The 8,678-nt window shown below is 44.6% G+C and overlaps 1 long non-coding RNA gene across 2 annotated transcripts; it reads right to left on the bottom strand.

Annotated features, from left to right (window-relative positions):
• Nucleotides 1-4,080: 4,080 nt before the first annotated feature.
• Nucleotides 4,081-7,299, bottom strand: LOC126372843 (uncharacterized). 2 transcript variants are annotated; one of them, XR_007567232.1, is made up of 3 exons: nt 7,133-7,299; nt 5,803-5,949; nt 4,081-4,182 (listed from the first exon to the last, which is right to left on the bottom strand). It is a non-coding gene; the product is annotated as an uncharacterized LOC126372843 (long non-coding RNA). The 2 variants fall into 2 exon arrangements; XR_007567233.1 differs by lacking the exon at nt 7,133-7,299 and adding an exon at nt 6,374-6,469 and having other exon boundaries at nt 5,803-5,947.
• Between the last annotated feature and the right edge of the window lie 1,379 nt (nt 7,300-8,678).

The raw sequence follows: 8,678 nt of genomic DNA, 5'->3' as shown, positions 1-8,678 counted from the left end.
CTAGTCCCGTCAATGTTTACGCTGCCGCCGCCCCTCCGCTGACTACCCTGCTGGACCGTATCGAGGAACTCGGCAAGCAAGTTGCTGCCCTATCATCCGATCGCTCTAACAGGCAGTCGCCTAATAGGTCTGCAGGCGCGAAGCTATGCTGGTACCACCGAAAGTTTGGTACTAAAGCCCTCAAGTGCATAGCTCCTTGCACCTGGAAGGCGGAAAACCCCGCAAGCAATCAGTAGCGGCGGCAACCGATTGCGATTCTATCAGCCGCCGTCTCTTCGTTACCGACCGGGTCACTAAACGTCAATTTTTAATTGACACCGGATCCGACCTATGCTGCTATCCCCGACGCTGGCTCCCAGACCAGAGGAAACCCTCTGACTACGAGCTCAGCGCTGCTAACGGTAGTAGCATTAAAACGTATGGGACTGTCCACTTGACGCTCAATTTTGGTCTCCGGCGGAAATTTGTCTGGCGGTTCGTCGTCGCTGACGTCACTACAGCTATCATAGGGTCCGACTTCTTAGCTCAATATCACTTACTGCCTGATTGCAGAATACAGAGGTTGGTTGACGGTGTTACGAACCATTCAGCTCCTGCATCTACTGCCACTTCTGAGCAGCCGAGCGTCAAGGCTGTAGCTTTGGCGAACTCCGCTTTCGCACAAGTGCTAGCAGAGTTCCCTGATATAACCCGCCCTGCTGGTCTTCCTAGGACTGTGAAACACAATACTGTGCATTTCCTGAAGACAACAGACGGGCCTCCCATTTCTTGCCGCCCTCGCCGCTTGGCTCCCCAAAAATTAATCGCTGCCAAAAAGGAATTCGAGGACATGGTTCAGGCGGGCATTGCACGACGTTCCAAGAGTGCTTGGTCGTCCCCGTTGCATATGACCATTAAAAAAGACAACACTTGGCGTCCTTGTGGCGACTACCGCGCACTAAACGCCAGGACTATACCGGACCGTTACCCAGTCCGGCATATCAATGATTTTGCACATGACCTCACGGGTGCTACCATCTTTAGCACGATCGACCTCGTGAAGGCTTACCACCAGATCCCGGTAGCTGAAGAGGATATCGCGAAGACCGCCATCGTCACCCCGTTTGGCCTCTTCGAATTTCCCTTCATGACCTTCGGTCTCCGCAACGCTGGTCAAACCTTCCAGCGGTTTATCGATGAGGTCACACGGGGTCTCGATTTCTGCTTTCCGTACGTGGACGACATCCTAGTCTACTCTGCTGACGAGACTCTCCACCGCGAACATCTGCGGATTCTCTTCGGCCGCCTGCGGGATTATGGTGTGGTCATTAACCCATCCAAATGTGTTCTTGGTGCTCGTGAGGTCACGTTCTTGGGTTACCATATTACTCCTGAAGGAACTCGCCCTCCGCAGGACCGTGTGCAAGCTATTTTAGATTTCCCACCTCCTAAAACTGTTCAGGGTGTGCGCCGTTTCCTCGGTATGGTTAATTATTACCGCCGCTTCGTACCCCACGCCGCGCAGTCTCAAGCTCCATTAATTAACGCCGTAGTGGCAACAAATGGCAAAGGTGCCAAGCCATTCATATGGTCACCTGAGCTACTGGAGCAGTTTGAAGCCTGTAAAAGGAGTTTATCCAATGCTACCCTGCTGCAACATCCGATTGGTGGCGCGCCCTTGGCACTGTTCACAGATGCTTCCAGCATTCACATTGGATCCTGTCTCCAGCAGCAGGTTGACGGAGAATGGTTTCCTCTTGCGTTTTTTAGTAAAAAACTGTCCTCCCAACAAGCACAGTGGCCAGCGTATTATCGCGAGTTACTGGCGGTGTACGAAAGCGTACAACACTTCCGCCACGTTCTCGAGGCGCAACACGTCACTATATTTACAGACCATAAACCGTTGCTGTACGCTTTCGTACAACGCCGGGAAAAACTGCCACCTGCTCAGCTGAATCAATTATCATTTATCAGTCAGTTCACCACTGATATTAAATACATTAAAGGAGAGGACAACGTCGTTGCCGATGCGATGTCACGTGTCGACGCTATTGCCCTTGAGCAAGATTTCGAGGCACTTGCTACGTCACAAGAGACAGATCAAGAGTTAGCCGACCTCATCAAACAAGGTTCTAGTCTGCAATTGACTAAAATCATCATTCCCGGCACTAACACCTCTGTCACATGTGATGTCTCTACTGGCAAGCCTCGCCCCTATTTGACCCCTCCTTTTCGCAAAGCTGCTTTCAACAAGCTTCATAATTTGAGCCATCCCGGTGCACGAGCTACCACCCGTCTCGTAACCCAACGGTATGTTTGGCCCTCCGTCAATAAAGACTGCAAGCAGTGGAGCCGTGTGTGCGAAGCGTGCCAACGCACCAAAGTCTCGCGCCACAATTCCGCTCCTCTCGGAAGTTTTGACCTTCCATCTGGCCGTTTCCAACACGTCCATATCGACATTGTTGGTCCGTTACCGATTTGCAACGACTTCCGTTATTGCTTAACAGCTATTGACAGAGCCAGCAGATGGCCCGAAGTCTGGCCAATGCGTTCGATCACTGCCGAAGAGGTGGCAGACACTTTTACTAGAGAATGGGTAGCCCGTTTCGGTGTTCCATCGGTTATTACTACCGACCAAGGCGCTCAATTTGAGTCGGATCTTTTCCGCCGATTGATGTCCCAATTCGCTACGAAGCGCATCAGGACGACTTCCTACCATCCTTGTGCCAATGGCATGATTGAGCGCGTGCATCGCCAACTCAAAGCCGCGCTCATGTGCCACAGCGATTCGTGGGTACGTTCGCTCCCGTTTGTTCTTCTAGGAATGCGATCTGCTTTCAAAGAAGACCTGAAAGCTACAGCTGCCGAAATGCTTTATGGGGAACCCCTCAAATTGCCCGGCGAGTTACTCGTTTCAGCCTCGGAGCCCGTGAACACGGAAGACCCAGCTGATTTCGTTGTGCAACTTCGACATAAGATGTCGACTGTGCGCCCTATTCCAGCATCCCACCATTGTGAACCTTCGTCTTTCATTTTCAAGGATCTCTCATCGGCGAGCCACGTGTTCCTTCGGGATGACACCGTCAGACGGCCTTTACAACCACCTTACACTGGCCCCTATCAGGTTATAGAACGCGCCAGTGACGGCAAGACAATGACTCTAGATTTCAAGGGTAAACGCGTCGTAGTCAGTGTGGATCGAATCAAACCAGCATATGTTGACAATTTGGGACCTCGTGTCTCTGAGCCTCCAATGACACCTACTCGACCTACATCTACGCAGACATCACTGCCCACTCTTTCTGCTCCAATAGTTCCTTTTGCACCTGATACCACCACACCCAACGCTAACTTGCCATACACCACAAGGTCTGGCAGACGGGTTAAGTTCAAGGATTTTTCAGATTATTGTTAATCTCTTATCCTTCTCCGTGGGGGGGTGGTGTGGCGTTCTGGAACGCACGCCTTTATTTCAATTATAAAAGTTATAATAAATAATATCATTAATTTTAGTTATAACGTAACGCTATAATAATTATAAGGATAGTTATAATGGTTTTTGAACGAATTTGATTATTATTATGGCAACACTGCCTGGTTGCGAATGAGACTGTCATTCGCTCTCTAGACTTTTTCTGTAACGAAGTAACGAAGTTCAAAATTACAACTTTTGTCGGACACTGACTACTGTTTTAATTATTCTCCATCACCTTCGCCTTTGGAAGAATTGGTCGGCCACTACACTGCGATCGAACCTATTGTAGGCCCCAAACAATAATTCACATCAAAAAAAGAACTACTTATAAGGTGACGGTCATCATCATCATCAATTTAAGAGCCAGGCGCTTGTCGGTGCAATATTTTCCATGCTACTTTTTTAGGGAAAAATTGGGCAGTGGTTTCCCTCTTGCCTTCCGCCCCGCAATACTCTGTCTGACGCAAGTGGGATGGCGCCCAGAGTAGTCTATTACAAAGCCATACTAGGACTCCTGTCCTCCGCCTCTGAATAGTAGTAAGTATAGTTAAGGTGAAGGTATATTGTGTAAAATGAAATCTGTGCAGGTACTTACCTACTCGACTCGGATGGGCGCCTCCGCGACGCTGAGACCCACGACGCGCGATCGGCTTGCAACGGCTCAGAGTCTAGCAGATTCGGCTTCGAATATTGTACAGCTTAAGATGAGGAGTTCGTCGCCAATGGCTCTGTAGAAAGAATAGGCTCGGATTAGAACAACTTGGATCATTTCTACAAAATCGGGCTGGATTTTCAATACATACATAAACGGCCTATATACGTCCCACTGCTGGGCACAGGCCTCCCCTCAATCAACCGGAGGGGGTATGGAGCATACTCCACCACGCTGCTCCAATGCGGGTTGGTGGAGGTGTTTTTACGGCTAATAGCCGGGACCAACGGCTTAACGTGCCCTCCGAAGCACGGAATCATCTTACTTTTTTTTGTTCGGACAATCAGGTGATTCAAGTCTGAAAAGTCCTTACCAAACAAAGGACAGTCTCACAAAGTGATATCGACAATGTTCCCATCGGGAATCGAACCCGGACCTCCAGATCGTGAGACTAACGCTCTAACCACTAGACCACGGAGGCTGTTGCAGGAGGGATTTTCAATAAAGAAATAAAATTTGGTGGGTTTTTTTTTTATTGTATTGTACATTTACATACATACACGTAAAATCACGCCTGTTTCCCGTTGGGGTACGCAGAGACCACGAAATTCCACTTACTACGATCATTCCAATGAACATTTAAATCCAACGGCCTCTGTGGTCCAGTGGTTGAGCGTTGGACTCACGACCCGGAGGCCCCGGGTTCGAATTCCGGTGGGGACATATCACAAAAATCACTTTGTGATCCCTACTTTGGTTAGGACTTTACAGGCTGATCACCTGATCGTCCGAAAGTAACATGATCCGTGCTTCGGAAGGCACGTTAAGCCGTTAAGTGAGTAATCGTTACATGAGTCACGTCATAGGCCTTTGGCGGGTCAATCATAAATTCATAACCCTAACACCAGGGTTGACGAGGCTGATGTTCCACCTCACAACCCACACGATAAGAAGAAGAATTCTAATTAACATGTAAGTATGTTTTTTTGTAATTGCTGTGAAAAATTTAAGTGATGTTATTGTCTTGTTTTTGTGTGTGTGGCTACCTTTTATAATAAACAATTATTCTATTCTAGTATTTTTTTCAGATATCGATATTCGGTCGGGTCTAAATTTTGGTACAAAAATAAAGTTTTCTATTTTTTTTCGATGCTGGGTGTTTGTCCACCAACCTGCAGTGGAGCACCGAATGCATGACGTTGTCAAGTTACATTCCAGTTATACCATGACTAGCTTTTGTCCGCGACTTCGTCCGCATGGCGTGTTATAAAAGAGAGATATTTGTGTGTGGGAATGCATGTCAAATTTCAACCATCTAATTTATGCAGTTTAGATTTTTTCATACAACATTTTTTTCCCGCTAACTCCCATTCCCGTGGGAATTTTGCTATATCCTGTTGCAACTAAGCTTTAAGTTTACTAAGGTACCTGCATGCCAAATTTCAAGCGTCTAACTTAAGTGGTTTAGATTTTTCATACAAAAGGATTTTCCAGCTAATTCCCGTTCCCGTAGGAATTGCGGGAATTCCTTTCTTAATGCACCTCTACGGTACCTAAGCTACGTCCCTTCCAAGTTTCAAGTGCCTACGTTTAGCCGTTTAGGCTGTGCGTTGATATGTCAGTCAGTGAGTCAGTCAGTTTCTCCTGTTATATATGTATTTAGATTCAGCAAAAGGAAGTCAATATGGACACTTACCCACTACTGAACTCGGCTTGGGAACTAGGCGGCTCTCTCCGTGATGTCGAGGAACAGGCTGGGCTGGGTTCGGCTTGTTGGTTCAGCTTCTAGGCACCAGGTTCAGTTGGGTTTGGGCTTCACTCAACGTACTCGTTCGGCATGACTCTGCGACAGAAATGGGTTCACTTAAAAAAAGTTCTAAAACCGCTTATATCTAAGTGATCATACTGGTAGGTTAAGCTATAAATAAAGATAGAAATGTAACGGCCTCCATGGTCCAGGTAGTTGGGCGTTGGGCTCACGATCTCGAAGGTCCCGGGTTCGAATCCCGATGGGGACATATCTCAAAAATCTCTGTGATCCCTAGTTTGGTTAGGACATTACAAGCTGATCACCCGATTGACCGAAAGTGATGATGACATGATCTGTGCTTCGGAGGGCACGGTCCCGGCTACTATCTACATGATAGCCCAATAGTACCGTGACGGTATACCTAACCCTGACACCAGAATTGATGATGTTGGTCATCCAATCACAACCCACACGACAGAAGAACATAGAAATCAAATAGCATAGATAATAAACTCACGCTTGCAATCTGTAATGGGGCGGGCAGAGCCACAGTTAATCAAAGACAACTTTCAGCTACAGTAAAAATAAAATAAAGGAGTACTTAGTAAGTAAGTATTCATTTTGGACTACGATTTCTATTCTACCCTCAAATTTTAAGGTCACAAACTCTTGCTCCTATTACAAAACAAAAAAAATACAATTGGCAGGTAGGGATAGATAATAAATAATAGGTAAGAACTATCTACCAACAATAGGTAAGTCTACCCACTTTTCACACGAAAATAACTCAAAAAGTAATCATGTGACGCAACCTTATTACAAACATTTAAATAAACCGCCGACAATATTACAAAAAAGACGCTTCCAAATAAAGAGTAATAACAAAAAAGGCAAAAATTACAAAAAACGCTTCAGGCATCCTGACTACTTAGTTGAGGCATTTGCGCCATGGACATAACAAACGTGAATTTATTATTTTTAACAGGAGAAAGCTTTGGAGCAATTAAGTAGATGTTGTAAAAATAAATAAAACCAGATAGGTATTTTATGCAGGTACCAAGTAGGTATCTTGAACGAATTAAAACAGTAGCAGATGAAACGCGTTTTATTTGTGTTTGGTTTAGAGGTGTTATTGTAGCAGGGACCAAAGAAATGCTAATAAAAGATTGTCTATCTTCCCGTGGTACGTTTGCTCTTTGTACGAGACGCCACGTGACGGAGTTTTACCTAAGTACACATTCTAAAGTAGCAGCTAAAAGTAAAAAAATACACCTACCTCATTCGGGGCACTAAATTGAATCTCGTAACGGAAATATTTAATGCGCTGTCCTTTAGACCGTCTTGTATCTTTCACTTCTGGAATTTTATCTTTACGTTTAACAAAATGGAACCGGGCAGTATCCATTACTTTAGCCAAATTAAGTCTTATTTCGCGTGACGTCGTTTGCCTCCCTCGTTGAAAAATTAAGAAGGCACTGCCTATAATTATACCGTAACAAATTGTACTTCTCAAATGTGAAACTTCAAAGGAAAATGTGTTTTGTGCACCTACCTTCATCTTTTGAGACGTTTTGTTCGCATTATATTGTATCCAGCTTACGACATCGTATCAACAGTGGCTGCAAGTCGTCTTTGATTACTTGTGGCTCTGCCCACCCCATTAGGGATTACGGGCGTGAGTTTATGTATGTGTATGTATGTATATTGTAAAAAAAAAAGTAAAATCAGAACAAACAGTAAGTACCTACCTAATTATAAATTAAACGCTAGATGATGATGATAATGGGACGGGAACGTGAACGACATGATGAAAAATATATATGACTTGGCTGTAAGGGCATAGTTCCCTTTGCCTTGTCCTTCGGGGAAAACCAAAACAATAAAAATAAAATAAAAAGATGATAATGATGATCATCAGGATTTTTACGCATCATGGATCACAAAAAAAAACAAATTAAAAATAAACTTGGTTTTTAAAAAAAAGAGATTGATACAAGTCGATAGTAACCAGACATAGCGTATTTACGGTGTAGGTAAATACCTTAAAACACCGGCCTTACACATCTTAGATTCTACCAGTTTTGGATACCTACCTTGCAACCTATCAACAGTTTCCTTCGATGTTATTCACTAGGTATAGGCCAAAACGTATCTGCATTACCTACCTATGTAATTAAAAATACCGCCTATATACTAACCACCTGACGAATACGAACCTCCTCATTTATCGGATGATATAAAAAAAACTCGCACCCGAGTAAAACAATTTTGGCCGGGACCTGAGACCTTTACGCCACCGCACCGTAGTGACGGATAAACTTTGATTTGTAAGTCGATGTGATAGAATCAAATAGGGACCTGTTAGAAAATTAAATCATCAAGTGAAAAGGCGGGAAAAACTCACAGATTAAGCGCTGCTCCGATTTATACGGTGTGCTGGAGTGCTGAGACGAGTGCTTTGGTTCCAACATGCTGCCTACACTTTTCACGTTCATATTTAGAAATTATTTGCAATGAGGGCCGGCACTTTCTTCGCAAGTGTTGATCGAACAAAGGTAATAATGTAACTAATCAAATTACTAAATTTGTCGAAGGAATGAAAAGTTCGAATAAACGTCTTTCGTGAATGGAAATGGCGCCACTGGATAGTGGGTAGATAGATCTTTGAGCACCGATAGTCATAATCATTACCGTTAACGCAAAAATATCTTATAATATTCGGCCTTTTTTGCAAATATCCAGTTAGGACTTATATAAGTTGGCATCATAAGTACTTCTAATTGGATATTTGCAAAATGACAAAAGGTTCTAGGATATTTTTG

Source organism: Pectinophora gossypiella, chromosome 14 (assembly GCF_024362695.1).
Source record: "Pectinophora gossypiella chromosome 14, ilPecGoss1.1, whole genome shotgun sequence".
Classification (NCBI taxonomy): Eukaryota; Metazoa; Arthropoda; class Insecta; order Lepidoptera; family Gelechiidae; genus Pectinophora; species Pectinophora gossypiella.
The sequence above is the reverse complement of the archived record's forward strand: the minus strand, read 5'-3'. Positions and strand labels throughout refer to the sequence as shown.